At 43.7% G+C, this 22,463-nt stretch overlaps 1 long non-coding RNA gene across 2 annotated transcripts in view; it reads left to right on the forward strand.

Annotated features, from left to right (window-relative positions):
* The first annotated feature begins 259 nt into the window (after positions 1-259).
* The window catches only part of LOC118249181 (uncharacterized), a 28,622-nt gene continuing 6,418 nt past the window's right edge, over positions 260-22,463 (forward strand). Inside the window, exons 1-3 of one of the 2 annotated variants that reach the window (XR_004778968.1) lie at positions 260-996; positions 2,740-2,910; positions 9,868-10,001. This is a non-coding gene — a long non-coding RNA (uncharacterized LOC118249181). The remainder of the gene's footprint in view (positions 997-2,739; positions 2,911-9,867; positions 10,002-22,463) is intronic. The other variant, XR_007708884.1, reaches the window with a different exon arrangement.

Below are 22,463 nucleotides of genomic sequence, written 5' to 3' on the forward strand. Positions count from 1 at the left end.
GTTTCACTTTCAGGTTCTTGGACTCCCTGCCTTTCCCTGCTGCAAGGAATGGTAGGGTGCTGGCTTAAACAGAACTTTTCTTGAGCTCTAAGGCAGAAAATGGAATTTTAAATCTTTCCATAGGGTTTAAATAAATAAAAACTTTTCTTATGGAATAAAAAGGTGGACCTCTTTTGATGTCAAAACACACATCTTTATCTTTTTTTTCAGCCACCTCATTACGAGAATGCCTAGATAAGCTTTAGGTGAAACAATGAAGCAAAAGTGGTGAGGAGAAGGCTTCTCTGAATGAAGACAACCTCCTTCTGGGAAATGGTTGATGAATAACAGATCAGAGGGAACCAAATGCTCCAGAGGAGTGAATCTACCTGTGGCTAGCTAGAAATACTCTACCTCTGCTACCCTGACAGCATTAGCTGTAATTCAGAACTCTGCAAGAATCCCACCCTAAGAGTCAGATCCAGACCCAGCACTGTCTGAAGAGCTGGTGAACTCAGCACCCTGTCTTTAAAATGTGTACAAGTAAAGCCAAAAGTGATCTCTGGAGCTGGAGCATCTCCTGGGCTAAACAATAGTTCAGCAGGATCACACATTTGGGCTCAGTTTTGAAATTAGGGACCCCAATTCTGCAGTACTCTCACTTCGTAGGCCTGTATTTCTTATCCTGTATGATGTTTTATTAAAGCATCTTGTGAGAATGGAAACCTTGTCCTGTAAGAGGAAAGCATGAACATAAATTGTGTAAAAGTCTTTTTGATTTGCCTGGTGTAAGCTAGGAAAAAGCAAACATGCATAATATATGGTGAGAGGAAGAAAGGACCTGCTACTGCCATACTTCTCCATGCTTCAGTTCTTCTCAATTTTAACGTGCTTTGGAACAAGAGGCAATAAATATGTGCATAATAATAACATTTGGGTGTGACTGAAAGACAGCAAGTGAGCAGCTAGAGAACTTAACCTTACACTGTACTGCAACAGCCACAGCAAGCAGGAAAGGTAAGCATGAATTTTCTCTGTACCCAGTCTTTCCCTCTCTGTGAGTTCTTTGTGAATCACCAGTAAAGAGAGGAGCTACAAAATGAGGCAGTCTTTTAAAACTGTGCGGTGCTCCTGGCAGTGATGCACCGGTGTTTGTGTAGGAATTATTTTACCAACAGTTCAGAAGGGGAAGGGAGGAGCCCCCTGTTACACACTATATTATTCCCTCACAGAAGAGAAAAATCAATCTGTTCTCATGAATAATATACAAAATTCTCAGCAAGATCTAAATTCAATACATTTAAGATGTCACCAGGGCTCTGGGCCTGACTGGCCGATAGACCTGGCTGCAGAAAGGCATTAGTCTGTTCAATTGCTGGCAAAAAAAATCAGGTTGGACCTGACCAGAGGCCAGTTTATCTCTGTGGAAAGCTCCCACTGAACAACCAATAGTCACTGGAATAAGAGAGATCTGGGGAGGGCAGAGGGCTGCTCCTTCCTACTTGTTCCAGGAGATGATGCAAAGCAGCTGCGTGGATGGGTTCTTTTGATTCTGCTTTTTTTCCCTGCAAATGAAAGAATGCTAGACTTGTCCAAACCCAGAAACTGCCTGGTTTGACTCAAGAATTGATGTTACAGTGGTTTAATTAACTCTAAAAGTAGTTTAATGAGCAAAGAGCTTTAGCGTTCAAATTAAAAATGCAAACCTTATTTACTGGGGTTGGGAGTTTTAACCTGCAAACCTGCTGTTAATTACCACCATGTTATATCTGCTTTGCCACTTTTCCCTTGTACTTGCAAAACAAGATAACTGAGCTACAGGTTGCTATGGAAAGGCCATTGCCATTTACAATGACAATACATTTTATTGTTTTCTGGATAACTGGCTAAATCAAGACTTATATGGTAAAATGTTGAAATTTTGCTTCTGTTGGACTTTTGTGTCTTTATCAGAAATATTGTTGATCATTCCATGGCTCTGTTTCTGATGTTTCCTTTTAATTTCTGTCTTATGATGTTGAAAAAGCATGGGAATATAAATCTAGCATCATAGAGAAAACTGGTGGATTCCAGGCTTTTCAAGTGTAGAGTTAGCTAATGTTTCTGCTGATTCCAAGACTAATTGCTTGTGATGGCAAATGAGGATTTCTGGGGCTCCTAAAATAGGCATATTGAAGTGATCCGCACTGAACCTGCTTTGAGTGCTAGTTTTTAATTTTTATCTTTTTATGATTACTGAAATAAGTCAGTTGTCACTGGTGCTGTTCCCCAAGTAGTCAATCTTTTGTTTATCAGCAGAAGATGTAATACAGCAAGTTAAAGTGATGGATCGTTATTTTTTCCAGACTAATTAAGAAAGAAACAGAGCTCTGTTACTTGTGGGTAACGAGTGCGATGGGAAAGTAGCTGTGCCATTATAGCAGACCTTGCAAAACTGCATCTTCTATGATTTGTCCTGCATTTCCCAGCTTTGCAAATCTTCTGCAAACCCCTACAGGCATACCTTTAGCTCCCTGCCTGTCTCAGCAGTTCACCCTCATACTGTCACCATGCATGCACATACATGTGTATGTCAAAAAAGCCACCCCAAAACGCATCGTCAGCACTCCCCACCATCTTCACCTGCCTTTCCTGAGCTTGCTGGCAGCATGTCCTACAGCTGGATAACAGCTAGACAGGTGCTGGTTGTTGCCACTCAGGTACAAGGTGGTTCATGCCAAGCACAGCTAAGCTGATCTGTTTTTTGTTTTTCCTTCTGAGAGGGGGCAGGTAGAGAAGGATGGACTTCTCTTCACAGCTGCAGGTCTCCAAGGGGCTGAAGGCAGCAGACAAATCCACTATTTAGAGCCTTGTAGCAGACTGGATTGGAGTTGACTAACCCTCTGAAACCTTCACGACAGGAACAGGAGGAGGATAAGGCAGCACGATAAGGTACGCTTTTTTCTTAGAAACCAAAACAAGAAAGCAATGCACTTCGGCAACGTTCTGCAATGTGCAAATAGCTGTCTCATTTAAAGTAGAGGAGCAGTTCCACCAAAATTTCCTGGCCATGCCATGGAATCACAAATCTGCCTTCAATGGATTTCTCTTCCAGCTGTTTTTCTATCCTAGGCACTCTTTCTAAAATAAGCTAACATTTCCAGAAATGAATAAAAACCAAACAAAACCTCCCCTCTCAGTTTCCAAATCAGAGTATTTTGTAGGTGGCTTTAAGACTGAGTGTCCTTTGGTTCTGAAATTAAAGCTTCTTCCTTATCTCCAGGCTGCCAGATCTGTGAATAATGGACTTTTCTCCACCCTACCCCCCCATACTGGAAGCTTTTTTTAAAAGCTATTCAAAGAGACCTTGGCAAATATTTCTCTATCAGGCAGTAATTGAACGAAGTCCCAAGTAGCCTGACACTACCCCTCCCTTTTCCCCTGAGTATCCATTGATTTTTGTCTGTAAATAACAGAGATAGCTGGAAAGGGAAACCTTTTTTGAAAGGTGATATGGTCATCTGGCAGCTGCCCAGCAAGGCCCTATTGGCTCGAAGTCAGTGCTGAACTTCCCTGAGAAAAAACAAAGTCTGATGTCAGTTTAAAAAAAAAAAAAGAAAATAGACCTCACTGTCTTGCATTTGCTGTTTAAAGGGCAAGGAACAGAGACTGTTTTATCTTGCTGCATAAGCAGGCATGGGCAGACTTTAACACTGCAGCTGAAAGCACTTTTCTATCCCTTTTAATCAGTAGAGGTTACGTAGAGCTGTGGAGGGGGTGTTTAACGTTACATAGACCACAGCCATGCAAAGCAGCAGCTTGAGCCCAAAACAGGTTTAGGTTTTTCTGTATGTAATGAGAGCCCCCCGTGCTAGAAGCAGAGACTTCTTGGGGGCTCTGTATCTGTTGGGTCTAAGCTCACATCTTCCTGGAGATCCTAGAGCTGTGACTTGAGAGTCAAAATGGGAAGCCTGTTAAGCCAGGAGGTTTGTGGTATTTACCTTTAGGATGGATCTTTTATGCTATGGTAACTGCTTCTGTGCTCACAAATAATACAGCAGAAGACTTCTGTGCCTAGGTGCATACTGGAAAATACAAGTGAGTGTTGATTTAATGGTTGAAAACACTTGGTCAATTTGCTGCCGCTAGGTATATTTCCTTGCCCATGCCTAGGACTTGAAGACCTAGGCTCAGTAGTCTGTTCTGTCCAGCCAGGCATCCAAAAAACACTAATTCTCCCCCATCTTGTCCTGTTTTTTCCCTGGTTGCATTTTGCTGTCTGCCTGAAACAGCTTATCTAGTTAGTGATACTTCAGCATGTGTTAGAATCACAGCAATAACATCTTCAAAGATTCTTGAGTTCAGAGGCCCTTAATTAGAGGGAAATGGTCACAGTGACTTGGTGAAAATAGCTTTCTTTCACTTTAAAATGTTAAAGACAGAGTAACAAAGTTAATTGTTGCTCAGTTGCTGGATTTTTTTCGTTCGTCTGCCCAGATACAGTGCAATGGTATAAGCACTCAAGCAGTTTATCTGTAAGTTAATGAGTCTGATATCTTCTCTGATCTCTCTTTGTTACTTTGAGCTTACCTGGGGTTTACATGAGATATTACCATAAATGCACTAAGATTTTTAATTATTTTAAAAAATATGAAAGGAGCAAATGACACAAATACTTTCCAAACTGTTCCCAGCCTGAAAATGACTTCATTTTTGTAGTTCAGTTGTAGGGGGGAGCTCACTTTAAACTTAGATAATTATTTCCATCCTCCAGGAAAGAAAAGAAAATTAAAAAAAAAAAAAATAGAAAGAAAGAAACACTTAAAATCAAACACAAAACACTAAGTCGGTCATTACACTGTAATCAGATTTGGGCACAGTCAGTAACCCTTGTTTGAACTTGAACTCCTCATTTACTGCCTCGTATTAAAAACAGGACTCTGAAGCACGAATAAGGTAACACTAAGTGTCTGCATTCAAATAAAATCAGTTTATCCATATGGTGACGTATTGCCCAGCACCTTCAAACCCTTAATGGGTTCTGTAAAGCTTGCTTATAAATTCCCTTCCCATACAGCCTGCCCTGACTATGAAGGCAGCATTACACCAGCTGCAGGTGTTTCCGTGCAGTCAAGGACCAGCATGCTGTGGAGGTTTTCTGATTGCAGGAGGTTTCTGATCACACCTAAATGGGATCAACTTATGAAAACTACTACTGGAGAGCAAGAAGACCGTATGTCCCATGACAACAGAAGGACATATCTGAGTCCAGCCTGGTTATATTTGCTGTTGTTTAGAGTGTGATCCTGGCCAGCCAGAGCTATATGAGCTGCCATCTCTTTTCTTTCCCCATACCATCTTTCGGTTGTACCAAATTCATTGTGCTGTACTGCTTACACCTTGAACACAGCAGTGAGATCTACCTTACAGATTTAAGGGTGGTTAGATACTAGAACAGAGAAGTTGTGGCTGCCCCATCCCTGGCAGTGTCCAAGTCCAGGATAAATGGGGCTTTAAGTAACCTGGTCTAGTGGGAGGTGTTGGAACTAGGTGGCTCTTTAAGGTCCCTTGCAACCCGAACCATTCTATGATCACCTATACTGTATTTTCTCAAGGCACTTCTGGTTGCCCTGGGATAGGGGGAGGAGGAACAGAATTAAAGGGAGACAGAAGATGGAAATAACAGGCTGGGATGAGAAGTATCTGGAGAAAGGTAGGCTCATCCTTATGTCCAGATGGTAAAGATTTTGGGGAAATGACTTGGTCTGACATTTGGAGTTAAAGATTCACCACAATTTAAAGAGACTTACAGTGGTCGTGGATAACTGGTGTGGATCTTCCTTAAAAGGAAGGATTATATTCAGCAGAAGCTTCCCTAATGTACAAACATAGTTTTTCATGATTTCGAAATTGTTGCTGCTTCCTCCTTTCTGGTTAATATCATCACCAAAATTCCCCAAGAAACATTTCCCAAATAAGGATTATCCACTTGGTTTCTGCTAACTGCTTTAATTCTTTCAAATGAGTAGATAACTCATTGGTCAACTGGAGCATTTAGAAACACTGTCGAAGTATATGATTCATCAGGTGGTGAAATCTACTTTTCTTAATTGCTGTTAGGCAATAAAATGTGACTACAAAAGCTTTGTAACCAAATCCCCAGTCCCTGATAAGCAAGTAATGCAAGGCCAGGGAATTAGTGGAGTTTTAGACAGTCTTTTCCTGGAGAGATAAGGAAATAGATTTCTTTGTTAAAGCTGGTATGGCTCAGGGTTTTGTAATTGTGCATGATGCTGCAAGAACAATGCTGAGACATAGTTTCATTTTAGGAACACAGAGCCCTGGCTGCTAAATAACAGTTGGAGGCTAGAGCCAGCAGTTGTTTATAGTAGAAAAGGAACAAAAATAAGTCACAATTTCTGCAACTTCCCAGAAAACTTGTAGAGTGAAACCCTTAACAGAGAAGCTGTCCTTTGTGTAAAGCAATGCCTCGATAGGAGCTTTCCCTTTAATGCTACTTGGAATAAAGCAATCCCTCTCCAGGAAAAGAGCAGATTTACCTGCTTGCTTTTGGGGCTGAGCTCAGTTTAGGCGTTAGGACTTGGGGAGGAGAAAGGTTCCAATGCCTCACAAGATAATACAAAATACTCTGCGTGTTGCAGACTGCCTTGGGATCCTCCCAGCCCTGATAATCTTCTGTCTCTTGAAGGGTGAATTTTCCTTGTCTTGCCTGGGCTCTGACTGCACTTTAGAAGCCACACAGATGCTCACAAGGTATAATTTCACTTTCTGATTGGCTGCAGGTTAGGTGGAGACAAAAGAGGGAATGAATTTTGAGGCAGGGGCCAATTTTCTTCTCTATTACCCTGTCTATTTTCAATATTAGAAAGAAGACAACAGAAACGACAGAAAATAAGGCAAAGGATGTTTCCCAGATACTTCCTTAGGAGAGAGAGAAACTGCCAGAAAGGCTGCTGGAGAGTGAAAAACATGAGCCAGTTCAGCCCATATAAAATTCATATATATATATATATATATATATATATATGCATATACTGCTCTCACTTCTTCTGAGAAAGCATTTTAGTAAAAGATGACTAGAGGGAAACTTATGCAAGAAGACAGCAAGCATTCAGAGGGCAATAGGACATGCCAGATGACCAGGAAACCAAGAAGCTCAGAAAAGCTACTGACAAAGGCTCTGATGGGACTTCCTGTAACTTCTCAAAGAAAGCTCATCCAGCATACCACAGCCTAGCTGAACTCTGCACAGTTGGAGCAAAATACCAATGAGGAGACAGTAACTAGATACTACTTCAGTGAATTTAAATTTGAAGAACGTCCTTAGACTGGTATTTTGGAGGTAAAGAATGAGTAAGACCAGAGTCTGTGAGAGGTGTGACAACATCCCCCAACTCTCTGAATGTGTGTGCTGTCTGTCGTGTACAGCACGCTTACTTTCTCCCCATGGTTAAGGCAAGTACAGAGAAGAAAAATTTATCAAACAACACCAGGAGGGTATCAGTCCTGCAGGAGTGGGTTGCACAAATTTCCAGGTCAAAAGGTTGTGTTTCTTGGGAGCTGCACAGCAGGAGGTAGAGCAGGGACCTTAGGGGTAAGGAAATATTCCTTGATCATAAACACTGACCAAGATTTTTCACACACACTGAGATAATGAGAAATCCATCTTGACCACACGTGTTCCTAAGGAAGTTTGTGCCAGCATGAAATAAACTGAAATTTGTGTTTTCCACTGAAAACTTAACCTGGACTAACCAACTGCAAGAACTTGGCCTCTAGGCCTACTCCAGAAAATTTGTTAGCTTTAGTGACTGAACCAAAAGGCACAGGGATGCCTAATTTTACTTTAAATCAAAACATAATTTTTTAAATGGAAACAACAAGATCAAGCTATTTGTTTCAGACTGAAATTTTTTAATCTTTAAAAAATCTAAATACATTTTAATGGAAAAGTTCTGTTTCAAAATGTTTTTAAGCAAACCTCTTCCTGTGGGGAGTGTCTTTGGGGGAAAAAATGGAGTAAAACTTATACATGTAAACTACCAAGCGAAGTCAGTGAGCAGCTTGCTGCACACTATATCTTGTTGTGAACTCAGTAAAACTCCTTTCTTGAAACTCTTGAAACTCCTTTCTCTCTTTGGACCATTTATCAGGATGGAGCCTTTCCACATGTCAGCAGAGGCTTAGCTGCTACTGTTAAAGTCCACAGAAAAGTCCCTGTTCTAGGTTTAGCCTCAGTTATGCTAAATGCTCTTATGGTGTCTGAGTGAAATCCTGTGAAATCAATGGGAGTTATTTACTCCTGACATAGTGGGAGCTGCGTTATCTTAGTCAAGAAACCAGTGCAAACTATAGTTCACTCTAGGCCTAGCTTTATATGGTTTGGGATGAGCTGTGCCGACTGTAATGCATCACCATGTGTGTATCCCACATACAGATGGATTCTGTAGAGCCTGTGTTGATTTTTGGGTTCAGCACACTGCAAAGTAAGTTAGCACGAGCTAAGGTTCATGAGAATGTTCCTCTGTGGACATGTGGCACAGTGGCTTGGTGGTCCTCTGACTACTGTCTCACACACTATGGTTAGTCTATTAATTTTAATTACTTGCCTCAAAACCGATCAGTATCTGCCCATCTCTCTTCATTTAGTCTTTGATTGAGTCATTGATTAAAAAAGCCTAGGAGACTGTTCAGACAACTGCAAAAAGCCTCCTTTAATAAAGCGCCGATCACTTTGAGAAAGTGTCCTGATCAGACAAGGAGATGTATCCTCAGCCAGCTGCTACTCCACTGCTTCCTGGGGCCACCCAGCAGCCTGTGAAGGAGCTCTCCCTTCCCAAGGAACTATTTTTACCGCAGAGAGGAATGTTTCTGGGTTAAGGATACTAGCAGTTGAATGAAATTCCCCTGGAAGATAGTGCAGGCTTGTTACCCAAACACTTAGAGATAGCTGTAAGATATCTAGGTTTACAGAGTTTGGCTTCTCAGCCTGAGCAGTACCCATACGTATTTTAAACTGAGTTCATTCTGAAAATGATTACAATTCTTGGCTCTCTATGCTGTTTTGGGGAGACGTTTCCTGAGAAGCTTGATAGAAAGTTTGGCAGCACTGTACAATCAAGATACAGAATAGTTTGTTTGTAGTCTAATAATTATGGTGTGTGTCAACACATGCATCTGCTCTGCTGGGATTGTGTTGTGTAGGCGTTGTCGTCCTGTTTAAATAATGCCCAGATTAGGCTAAATACAGGTGCTTTTTCTTGGAATTAGCAGTGTTATGTCATATTTATCTGGGTACGTGCAGGGCAGGGTATGTTACCAGGCAGCCTGCCATAAATGTTGGAGAACAGAGCAGAGAAACAGAGTGGGTGTGATGCAACTCTAAGAATCCAAAGCTAAAAGTCTGCACAGGGAAGGAAAAGGCATGTGAAGCATTATTTTTTTTTAAAGAATTTATCATCATAAGACAATAACCCATTGCTGAAAAAATCACCATGTGGAACCACCCCAAGGATGCCCAACAATATAAGATTGAAAGCAAGTGGCAGAATGTTCATAGTTACCAAAACAAGTCCAAAACAATGTCATTTATATACTCCATTAACTGTTAATTGAAATAAATACCAACTGTACCATACAAAAATATTTGGGCTCTGTCATTTCTGGAAACATCTGCTATATAGCAGTTATTGGGAAATTAAAGCAGCCCACGATGAATTGGTTCCTCACAATATCTCTGTCTCCCTCTAATAAGAGAGATCTCTGCCCATAGCAAACCAGGAGGTGTATAGCGCTCTCAGTGCTTTCCGTTAGATCCACCTTTATAGACTTAAAAGTAACTTTGTCTCAGGCAACCTTGGTTTATTCTTATCATCTTATTATTAACAGTTCGTGGTGTCACTGAAGTGAGCTCTTTTTCCACTGGGAAGAAGAAATTTCACTGCAATTCAGACATGTTCCTAACATAGTGGTCTACAGCAAACTCAGAGGTGCCAAGCCCCGCCAGCCCGAGACTTCAACCAGTAAGTGTGTTTTCTTGCTACATATTACACTGAATTCTACTGTAAGTGGTGTGAAATGTGACTCACTAGTCTTTCATGTCTCCTGGGCGCTGGATGCTGCCATCTTGTTAAAATAGCTGCCCTTCTGTATGCTGCCTTCATGCACTAACAATGGAAGTCATACAAGCTAGGCATTTTGGGTTGTAAAACAGTCTGTTGCAATGAGAATTGAAAAATCTACTAGTCCCAACCACGCCATTCACTCGTGGATTTTCTGTTCCTTGTCTTTAGGACAGTTTTATGCTGTGCTATATAGAAAGGTGATTGTTATGGATGACAAAGTAAATACGTACGTAAATAAGATGTTTACATGCAAACAGGAAATTGTTTTCCGTGTCTACTGCTTTGTGCTCTTGGATCCTGCCCTTGGCAGTAAGACAACTGTTTTAACAGTGAATTGAAAACAGCTCAGATGGCTATTCTTTTGTTTACGGGCTTCTGTTTGTACATGAAAATTAGCTTTTAAGTTCATGGAGAAATAGTTTCACGACATGGTTCTAGTTAAGAGAAATTTGTTCAGACTTGATGGAATTTGAATGAAAGAATTCTTTGCTTAGAATATGTGTTAAGTTTGGATATTAGGCTTACAACTGCTGATAATCAGATTAGGCAAAGGAATGTTTGTGCCAGTGTTACTGGTGATATCTTTCTCACAGAGTCACAGGATGGCTGAGGTTGGAAGTGACCTTTGGAGGCCATCTGCTCCAACCCCCCAGCCCCAGCAGGGCCACTCCGAGCAGGGGCCCAGGCCCGTGTCCAGGTGGGTTTGGGAGATCTCCAAGGAGGAGACTCCACAGCCTCTGTGGGCAACCTGTGCCAGGGCTCCGGCACCTGCACAGCATAGAAGTGCCTCCTGGTGCTCAGAGGGAGCCTCCTGTGCTCTGGTTTGTGCCCACTGCCTCTGGGCCTGGCCCTGGGCACCGCTGAGCAGAGCCTGGCTCCGTCCTCCGTGCACCCTGCCTTCAGCGATTTGCAGACATCGGTGAGATCCCCCGAGTATGCTCTTCTCCAGGCCAAGCAGGCCCAGCTCGCTCAGCCTCTCTTCACAGGAGAGATTCTCTGGTCCCTCCGTCATTTTTGTGGCCTTATGTTGGACTCTGTCCTATATGTCCAGATCTCTCTTGTACTTGGGGGCCCAGGACACAGGACTCCAGGTGTCACCTCACCAGTGCTGAGCAGAGAGGAAGGATCACCTCCTTCCACCTGTGGGCAATACTTCATCTAATGTAGCCCAGAAGTCTATTCACCCTCTTTGTGGCATGTTGCTGGCTCATGTTCAACTGGGTGTCCACCAGGACCCCCAGGTCTTTTTCTGCCAGGCTGCTTTCCAGGTGGGTGGCCCCCAGCATGTAAAGGTACATGGGGTCGTTCCTCTCCAGGTGCAGGATTTTGCAACTTCTCCTTGTTGAACATCATGAGATTCCTGTCAGCTCATTTCTCCAGGTCCCTCTGGATTGCAGCATGACCCTCTGTCATGTCAGCCACTTCTCCCAATTTTGTGTGATCTCCAAACTTGCTGAGGGTACACTCTAACCCCTCATCCAGACCATTAATGATGTTAAACAGGACTGGACCCCTTATTGATCCCTGGGGTATACTGCTAGTTGCTGGCCTCCAACTAGACTTTTTCCACTGCCCACTACTCTCTAACCCCAGCTATTCAGACAATTTCCAGCCCACCTCACTGTCTGCCTGTTCAGCCCACACATTAGCAGCTTGTCTATGTGGATCTTGTGGGGGAAGTGTGCCGAAAACCTTACCAAAGTCCAGGTAGACAGCATCTTCTGCTTTCCCCTCATCTCCCAACCAGTCATTTCATCACAGAAGCTTATCAGTTTGGTCAAGCATGACTACCCCTTGGGAGGTTCTTACATGCTACATTTCTTTGAACAACTGTTAAGGCTTGATAAGATATACGTGATGTTACTGTTGGCAGGAGAGAGGGAAGAGAGATTACTTTCTGCCTAGGAATCTGAAGGCTGATCCTGACTGACATGACCCTGTGGGAACCAGGCATGTTTGCTAGGCTGGATTTCTTGAAAGGGCATGTTCAGGTGCTTGTGTGAGGTGTGATCTATATACGTTAGTAAAATATATTGTACTTTTTAGTTTTTGTCATGCATATGACAACTTTTTCTGTAGTAAATACAAGCTAAACTCTGAAGCTGTGACTTCTGCAGCTTCCCATGCTGGCATCACTGGTGCCAGAAAGTGCCGTGGTCTCTAAAGAAAAAAGGGATTTTATGGCTGTATCCTCTAGGTGAGGAAACAAAGCATCAAAGAGTTTAGAAACCTCTGGGAATCAGAGAGCTTTTGATCAGCTTTCCTGCAGGAGGCAGCATTTTTCTCCTTGCAGTGTATTAACAAGAGATACTTTGTGTCCTTTGCTATTTTGCATTAGCAATCACTGCTGCCTTTGGGTGCTTGCCGCTGTGCCACCTGCACAGCTACAATGAGCTCCATCACTCAAGTGTCTTCATCTTCCACTTCCCCTTTCCCTTTTGCATGCTTATCATGTCAGAGAGCTTCTGCCTCGGTTACGTGTTAATAAGACCACATTTCTATTAAAACCAATGCTGGATTTTAAGAAGTACTTGAAGGAACCATAGAAAATGCTGATCACTTCTTGGAAATGAGAATGAATTACAGAAATGCCTTGGGTGCAGTGGCCTACAGGTGTGCTGCAGCAGCAGTAGAAGGAATAAAAGCCCTATACAGCTCTGGGAGCACCACACTGAATTGAGTATCACAACACAAAGTAAACTGTCATGTTTTACAAGGTTCCTTATTATTGTTTCCCTTATGGCAGCCCAGATGTGTAACTAGAAACATTTCTTTATAAATTAAACTTTCTGAAGCAAAGGGTGAGAATTCACTGGAGACATTTTATTTTTATTTTTTTTTAACATCCTCCTCCAAAAAGCTAATATTCTCTGCATCTAAACTTGGACTATGAGATAAGATGTGGAGACGTACAGAGAAAAATGAGGTGCAGCAACACAATTCTCCCCTAAGCTAAATAGTTCCACCTGAAAGCAACCTCAGAAACAGGTTTTTCAGCACAACAGTGCATTGTGCTGTGAAAACCATCCTAAATCCATAATGCCATACTTCTGTGTAATGATTTCACCTGAAAAGAAGTTGCCTTGCAGCTGAGAAATGGAAAATTAGATCAGCATGGTTTCAAAGACTTGGCAAAGCTAACTGGAGAGAGGTCAGGTTAACAGAAATCTGGCGAGCAGGGGAATACTAATGATAACAGTAAAAAGTAGTGTTAAAGATGATTGAACATCAGGACCCTTAGGATTCTATTACAGCCCTACCTGGACACCGGCTCTTGGGGGGATCGTTTTGTTTCATATTTTGCATCTTGCATACCTGACTAAAAGTGTTGGTATTCACAGGGGCATGTTCAGGCATAAACCAACCAGTTATCTAAAGCAGTGGACTAATGGGACAGCAAAATTATGCTTTCATGTGTATCTCTCTCTCCAAGGGCAAGGGGACCATCCCAGCTTCTGGAGGGAGAAAAAATGTTGGGCATGGACAAGACCCAGCAGTGACAAGGAAGGTGGGCCGCAGAGAAAGGACATTTGCCTTGCTTTCTCTTGAGCTTCCTGGTGATGCTGCGCTGGCCATGTGGTTGGTACTGGGAAGGGCAAGGGCAAGGCTGGGCACGCAGAAGCAGGAACCTCTCCAGGGGCTGGAATATGGCTCTGTGCTGGCACCCTCAGCTTCCAGGGAAGACTAAGCCTCTCAGGGTTTTTCTCAAGTGCTGCCAAATCCCTGCCTATGATCAGGTGTGGTATTTCATGGGATTTAATTAGCAGGTGCCAAGGAATTTAGCTCCCATGGTGAAAAGTAGTATGCTCGTTCAAAACATAAAATACTTACTTGGATTTTATTGGTATTTATACAGCACTTTTTGAGACACACACATCTGTCTGTGCAGTCACTAGTGGTTTATTGTGGTATGTGTAGGATGAGCCATGATGTCTGTGTCTGTATCAAGAGTTACTGAAGGCCTATGACTGAATCTTTACCCCCAAAACCAAGGATATGTGACCGCTTAATTAAGAAAAAGAAACATGCTGGTAGAGGAGAAATCTGGGGAATGGCAGCAGGAGGCTTGGAATAAAGATGCTGAACCAAGGGCAAATTCATGGCTTTAATTGTGAGCTTTCTCTGTGCTTGGTAGAGTGAAGGGTTTGGAGGAACAAAAGTCAAATTATTTCTGGATTGCTACATAGAACTAACTTGGGAAGGAGCGAGAAATGGTGCAGTATTCTCCTCCCTACTACCTGTCCTTCAGGAAAGACTCAATGCCAGTCTCACTAAGGGAAGCTGCAGAGCACAAGTGCCAAGCTGAACAAAAATCACACAGTGGGGCTTCTGATTTCTGTCCTGCTCCTCTCAACGTCTAGCTGCAAGTGGAGCTCAGAGCAGAAGACAGCTTGGTGCTGAAGACACCAGCTGCACGAGGGCCGTGGGGCCCTGCTGCATGACAGGGCCTAGCGCTGACTCAGCCTCTCTCCTGGGAGCCGGGCTGGGCTGTGAGGAGAAGCATGTCGGGCCTGGCTGCTCCAATCTGGGAACCTCATCTGAGCGCACATACTGGAGCTACATCATTATTCCAGGCCGGGGCATTAGATTTATGCCAAGTCTGATCTGCTCGAATTTGCTGAAGTTACTCAAGGATGAGTGGGACAGCAGATCCTGTCAGAGCCAACCCCCAGGGAGAAGAAGGGGGCTGGGACGGAGTCTCTTTTTGCCATCTTTTCCAGCAGACCTTCCCCAGGTGCAGTGAGTCAAGGACTGCTAGGATCAGTGAAGCTAATCCTCCTCTACACTTCCCATATTAGAGTTGTCATGAGGGGTGTACTAACTCTTATGAGTCATGACTCCTCATCCCGATGACCCTTAGGCACTCAACAACCTCCCATACCAACCACTGACACTACGCTTCTCACTGGTTTAAAGCTCTGGCCCTGCTGGCACCTCTTCTGAGGAAAACCCTGGCCTTAGCTGCTGGGTGTGCTGTCCCGGAGGAGGGCACAGGTAAACGTCCTGCCTTTACCGCGTGCTGGCTGTGCTCTGTGGGGAACCGCTCATTCATAGCAGACGTGGAGAAGAGCAGAAACTTCCTCCTCATGTTTCAAATTACAAATCCAGCTCCGTTGTTTTTTTTTTGTTTGTTTGTTTGTTTTTCTGAATCCAAGCCCCGCAGATGAAGAGCTCTGGCCGAGATGCTGATTTTACCCACTGACCACAAATAACAGCAGGAGCAATGCGCTGGTGGTCCTCTGCCATGCTCAGTCCCAGAAGACTGTAGCCTCTTCCTTATTCTTCACAAGCACTTTCGTGCACTCCAGACCTCATCCATGGCAATGAAAACAGCTCAAATTCAGGTGCTGTGAGCAAGAATGACTTGGGGGAGAGGGGGAGGAGGAACAACACTCGCTTAGATCTCTTTGTATGTTTTATCTAGTCAGCTAAATCTTTCTTGTGGGGAGAAAGTGGGACTTCAGCATTTTCCCCCAAAACGCAGGCACAAATCTCCTCCAGTCACGTGAATGAAATAGGCTTGATGGTGATAGAGATCCCAGCTGCTTCAGGATTTTCTCTTGGGTAGGAAAGGACTTACAAAACAGTCATGTTACTGCAGGGCTGCCTTGTGTCAGGAGCAGAGAAGAACTCAGTGTTCGTCCTGGCATAACAATGACTTGGCATGGGCTCAGCTCTGCTCAGCAGCTTCGTTTCTGGGGCCAGCATGCAAGCTCAGGAGGAAAACAGCTAGACAGCTGCTCCAAGTGCTGTAGGGTGGTTTCTTTTTAAAACCTGCCATCAAGTTATAGCATGTGATTTATTTACTAGTGAAATAACATCCCCACCCTTAAATCGTAATTTAAAGATGCAGAGACTCCGATGAGCCTTTTATGAATAACATTCATAAAATCATTTGTGTGTGTCATCTTGGCTGTGCTGGAGACTGCAAAGGCATCACCCTTCTCTGGAGAGGAAGAGGCTGAGATGGGGTTGGAGTGTGTGTGAGGTGACTGTGACAGCGAAGTGTTATGCGTCCGGGTGTTGAATCATGGTACATGTTTTTGCATCCAGGTCACCTGAGCTGGAACAGCTACAAAGCTTCGTATGGTGAACTCATGCACAGCAGCTTCAAGGGCTGTGCATAAAGCACTCTTTTTGTACTTACTTGTGTAAAGGAAATAAAAATGAGATGACTGATATTGCAAACGCAAAATTAGCAATGCAGGTGAAAGCAAGAGTGCTGGGGAAGCACAGCAGGATACAACAGTTAGAGCAATCAAGCTTGAAAAGGAATCAAGGAGCAGGAGGTTTACAACATCCTATCTGTCTTGCTTAAGCGTGCCTGTCCATGTGATCAGTGAAGGTAACTTGTGATTCTAAGCAGACACCTGCAGCAGTATGCTACAGGGCAATAACAAAATTGCTATCAGCTAATTACCAAAGCAGTGTCCTTTGCTGACTATATGTCAATGGTGGTAGGTCCCCGTCACTCATGCCATGTTCTGCTGCTGAGTGTGTTCCAGCAGTGTACAGGGAAGATTTCCTCGCAGAGCACTAAAAGCTGTGCTGGCACATTGGTCATGCTGCTCCCTGCTCATTTGTGGCTTATTGCTAAGCCTCCTCTTGGGACCCAGTGTCATCGTAACTAATGCACAACTAAAACCTTAAGGCTGAAGGAGAAGGGAACTGAATTTCTTATTCCAAACTTCAGTTTTAATCCCTGCAGAAACTGACTATTCCCCCCTCCTTCCCAAAATGTAGAGGCTGACTGCTGGGGATTAATGTACCAAGCCAGGAGCTGAGCTGATCAGGTCACCTGAAGGAATGTAAGTGTACCAGCTGCAGCAGAGAGCAGGCAGCTCTGTGTGTACCTGTGAACGGCTTTCTGAGGAAAGCAAGGGATCAACAACATCTGGAGGGGCCGACTTAGGAACAGGATGCTGGCACTTCTTTACCGTCAGTTTGGGAAGCTTCTAAGAAGAGAGGACAGTGATAGGAATAGCAGCTTCCCTTGAAAGGAAATTCAAAATCCAGTAAATCACTTGTTCTAACACAAAAACTGAAGTAAACCATATGCCTATGCTACTCATGTTTTCCTTCTTCAGCCTGGGCCATTGTTTTTCAGAGGCCAAGTTTTCCTCGGGCTACTTCTTTCTTTGCTTTTTCCTTTGATTGAATAGATTCTTTGTTTTCTTCTTGGAAACTGCCTCCCTCTTCCCACCCCCATGTTTTTTCTACCCCCTTCCTCTTTTCCTTCTCAAAAATTGCAGCTGAAGGGAGCTGGCACCCTCACACAGTGCCTTGCTTCTGGATGCAGGAGAGCAGCGGTGGGATTCCCCTCCTTGACTATTAGCTGCCCACAGCATGGACTTGTGTACCCTAAGCTCCATGTATAATCTGTGGGGAAAAATGAGCACTCAGAGCATAAATCCCCTGAACTGTTCTAGATTGATTCAGTAAAGGTGAAACACACCTAGACTCTTTAGTGTCCAGGTCTGCTGGGCATGTTTATATTACCTGTTACCTCCCAGTTTGGGTCTACTACTGACCTATCCGATGACTTGGGCAAGTCACCTACCAGTCTGCAAAGTGGAATAATGTTATGATTTTGTAACGACTCTAACTTAGTTAAGTTTGGCTACAGCAGGACTTGGCTGTGTGCAGTGTTCTTATCCTATGTTACTTTTGCCTTCTTTTTTAACCTTTGGACTCTTTTGCAATAGGAAGTTGTGTCATTTCTTTAATTGGCAAGGGCTTGTCCAACATCTGCAGCCACAGGGATTGGAGCTGGAGTCTGAGACCCCTCTCTTTACATGCCAGTCTCCTTTGTCCAGAGAGCAGCTGAACCCCTCTCTTCCCAGAGCATTACTACTGTCTCAGGGCAGGAAGGAATAGAGGACATTGAGTGATTTCCTCCTTGCTCAGCAGTTTCCTTTCCTCACTAGCAGCCACATCAAAACAGCCCCCTGGGCAGTGGCAGGTAAGAGAGGTGACAGGCAGCAAGCTGGCCACAGTTTGCTGCTCGGGTCTTGTCTCATCAACAGAAAGCAAGGGCAGGTCAGCTGGAAGCACCAGCAAGTCATGTAGCACCCAGAGTGCTGCAGCTGGACCTTCACATACCTGCACTCGGGCAAAGGCATGGGTGATGGCTTGAGCAGGATGCTCAGCAAAAACCCTGACTGATTCAGTGGCTTTGGCAATGTTGCCAAGTCACTGAGATTCATTACGGATTCATGATATTTGTTGATATGAAATTCTCAGTCTGTTCTTAAAAACAAGCCAACCAATGCCCCAAACAAAAACAAATTTTATCAAGGAGAGAAAGGTGGCAAATGCAAGCCATGAAGTCTGAGACTACAGACCAAAAGATTTGTTTACCAGCAGGATCCAAAGTTAACTGTAAGTTTCTCAACTTTTACTCAATCCTGTCAATTTCCAGGGTCTGATCCAGAGATGTGGAGTGTTCCTTAGCCTCATCTGCTATTTCTTGAGTGCTAAGCTGCATCAAGGTCACCCCTTGACTTTTTTTCTCTCTCATGTCTTACTCTATCCCATTTTTGGATTACTTCTCAAACCTGAGGTCACCAGAGGCAGCTGTGCTTGCTTTTGCATGGTTAATGAGTTGCAGATTAGCTCTTTTGAAACCATTCTGCTGTTTTCGTCCATGCTCATTTGTACCCAACAACATTATATTCTTCATTTATTCATCCCGCAGCTTTATCAAATTCTTCTCTTGCCATGTGGTTCTCTGTTGGTTGGAAGGTTTGGTTTCCCCACAGGAACATCCTGGCTTATGACAGGAAGAACTCTACTTCCTCATCTTCAGTGACTGATTGGTTTTACAGTTGTCTGTAAATGAGGTGCTGGTAGTGTCCTAGATAAAAAATACATGTTCAGTTCCATGCACAACAGATGATATAGCAGGATATCTGATTATTAGTTTTCTCATACAATTCTGACTTTTGGTGCAGGATGAACCCAAGGGCAAGATCCTGCTCAGTCATGATTATGGTTGACAGCTTCATAAATCTCACTGTTGGAGGCATTTGCAAGGACTGCTTGCTGTTTCACCTATTCCTGAATGGCAGGATAACTGCACATTCCAAGGGCCCACGGTTAGCAGGCATTGTGCTGTTTTAGCAACATGCCATCAAGCTGATGTATGTTAGACCACAAGCATGAAAATGGTCTGCACCTGTCAGAGCATCAGCGTTTAAATAGGACTTGATGGCTGTGGTTTTGTGCAATGTCCCGTGGGATAGTGTTTCCAGGCCTGTCAGTTAGGGCTGCAGGAGCTTTGATCCTTGTTAATGCAAGGATTTACAACATTCATAGTGGGCTGCTGGAAAAATCTCATGTTGTGATGATATGAAAAAAATGCATGAGAAAGAACAGCCTCTCAGTGCAAATGCCTTTGGTTACATCTTCTCTCCTTTCATTTCCTTCCCATCACCTGAGCAAAAAGCAAACAGAACAAGCAGCAAGGACCACAAAAGCAATTGCAGTGCAGAGAAGCTGCTTATAGTTCTAGCTCAGCTGACTAGTTCAGTTCTTCCTACCCATGCATTCAAGCTGAAGGAGAAGCTAATGCAGAAGAGATGTTTGCCATATCCTCAGAGTTTCGACAGTTGCATGTGCTAAAAATACTGTGAGAGAAGAGGCCATAGCCTGAAACCAGCAAGAACTGCCTAATTTTGAGGCTGTGAGAGGACCGAGTTTTTTCCCCAGAACCTTGTATCGCTTTGGAGTGGGCACCAGGACAGGTCATGTCTGTTGGGGTGCTTTCTCCACTCCCCTTTGAGCTTGTGGGTTTGTTTTTAACTCCTCATAGTAAGCCCTGCTTGGAGAATTTAATCTGCTCCTACTCATAGATGCCTTTCCTCTGTAGAATTCCTTAATTATGTGGGAGCACACTAAATATGAATACAAACTAACTCCCACTGTCTGTGCTACTAGCAAAGCCGCAGCTGGCATATGGAGGCAGCCTTGAACTGTTCTGCTCTGAATTGCTGGCTATTTTTCCCAGGAAACATTCAGGGAAGAGAATACATTAACAGTTTCCTGCAAGCATTTGACTAAATCATTTAGCACACAGCACATGTGATATCTTTAACCTTATCTCTTAAGAGTGCTGTAACATCTAGTGAGCTGCTGTTGCCTGCACACAGTGTACTCTTCTGGCTGAAGTTCTTGTTAGTACCAGCTGAGCTTTCTGTAATTTGGGAACAATCTGTGCTTCCTGTAGGTCAGACTGATGCGTGTGCCACAGAGGTGCTTATGTACTAGAAGATCTGACCCACTGGGACAGCTGGTGGCTGCCTGGCACCTCTTAGTTTCTGGGATTTTCCGGTTAACCTTGAGGAAGGATGCATGGAATGCTGTCATAAATACATGCGCAAACAACTCTAAACTGCTACCATAAGCCTTTACTACAAAGCCTGTTTTCATGCTGATGTAGATAAGCAGCCCTGCAGGCTATTCGGAAGATGTCAGCAGTGTCTGCCACAGTTAGCGTTGGAACACACGAGTAAGAGGCATTGAGAAAATTTTGGGTTCAGGTTGATGTGAGGCAATTAAGACAAGGATGTTCTCCATGAATGGTTGAGTTTGAAAGTAAACTGTGTAGAAAGTGAGTTAATAGCATGTAGAGGATCTCACAGCTGCCCAGGATGTGGGGAAGCGTGTGGTTTTTCTTCCTAAGGATCGTATCTCTTTAATTCTGCAAGTATAAAGCCCTTCCTTTGTTAGTTTAAGCAAATTGGTACCAAGTGGTTAAAAGGAAAAAGCTGTTCTCAAGCAGAAGCGTGCTTAGGAGAGGAGAGGAGATATGAAATTCATCAGAAGCATAAAGCTGTTACTCTCTTAGCATCTACGTCATGTTCTAGAGTAGAGACTGGTGTCTGTCTAAATGGAGAAGCCCCTGTTCGTGATTCTAGGGTTGTGATGGAGTCCAGCAGCATCAAGTGATTGGGAAGGCACTGAGCTGGCTGTGCCTCAGGCTAGAACAGTTAATTCCGACTGGAGGGGAGAGCTGACTCCGTACAGAGCATCACTCTGCTTGTCACCTCTGTTGGGACAGTTGTAGGGCTGACAGTCAAAGACGCAGAAGACAGGAAGAACTTCATGTATTCTTAGTTTAGACAAACTTTTTATATGCTCTTGTCTTTGAGACAACTAAAATAGTGTAAATACCTGCTTGTGTTTCTCCTCGAGGCACAGGGGAGATTTTGGTTTGTTGCTGGGTTAGGCCCAGGTTAAAGCACTGGGAAAGGAACCAGATATAAAGCTGCCAGGAGACAGGGCTGACAGCAGAAAGCTGAAGAAGAAAAGAGCATCCCAGCTGAGTGTGAAATTTGTTCTGCGTCATGGTTTGCCCTTACACACTCTTTTCATTAAAGACCAAATTTTTGACTTGCCCTTTGCTAGTTGGCAGTCTTGTGATTAAAAGAGCAGTTTGGCTTGAGGGTAAGACTTAAAATCCTAGGACAGATGAAGCCTTTAACAACGAGCTTGATCTCACTGTGGGAAGGCTAGTGCCTAACTCTTCACACATAATATCAACAGAACAGTGTAAGCTTTCTAAACAGTGGGATGGTTTACTAATGTCATTTGTTTTAGCCTAAAGCAACAGCCCTCAGCACTACTTGTGAAGGATCTGCTGCTGTTATCTAAGGTTGGATCCTCTTCATTGATGCATGAAGCTACCTATCCCTGTATGTGTGCTAATTGATACTGTTCCTGATGCCAACTAACAGGTCTGCAGTCAGTCTGTCCCCGTCAAATGCAGGCAGCGCAGGTTGCTAGCCTGATTAGTGCACAGTATGACTGAAGCCAAGATCTGTGCCTGTGTGCAACCACCCTAGAAGCCATTCATGATTTGCCCTTGCACACCAGCTCTGCAGTGTTCTGCACTGCAGCTGGCTAGGAACAGGCTCCCTAGATCCCATGCTGTTTCTGGCATGTGATTGGAATCATGCCAAGACCTTGTTTATGCCCAGAGCTGGAGTGTAAACCAATTTTGAAGGTTGGGTCTTGAAAAAAGAAATGCCTAAAAGGAGAAAAAATGCTTTACTACCTATGACTTCAGCAACCTCTTGCTTGTTTAACAGCAGAGTATGCTCAGCAATTGTCAGAGTTAACCTCAGCAGGCTGCTGCATGAAGCAGGGCTTTAAAGACCTGCTGGCTCAACACACATTGTCTTGTGATACAGATCAGAGCAACCCAACATACTCCAACAAGGGGAAAAATTTGTTTTCTTACTTCATTCCAGAGCTGAGGCTTATGCTTTTGTCCAATTCAGACCAACCCATCAAACAAATTACAGCAGTGACAAAAATAAAGTCACTGTCTGAAAGACCAACTCATATCAAGGATGC

This window comes from Cygnus atratus, chromosome 15 (assembly GCF_013377495.2).
Source record: "Cygnus atratus isolate AKBS03 ecotype Queensland, Australia chromosome 15, CAtr_DNAZoo_HiC_assembly, whole genome shotgun sequence".
NCBI classification, from domain to species: domain Eukaryota; kingdom Metazoa; phylum Chordata; class Aves; order Anseriformes; family Anatidae; genus Cygnus; species Cygnus atratus.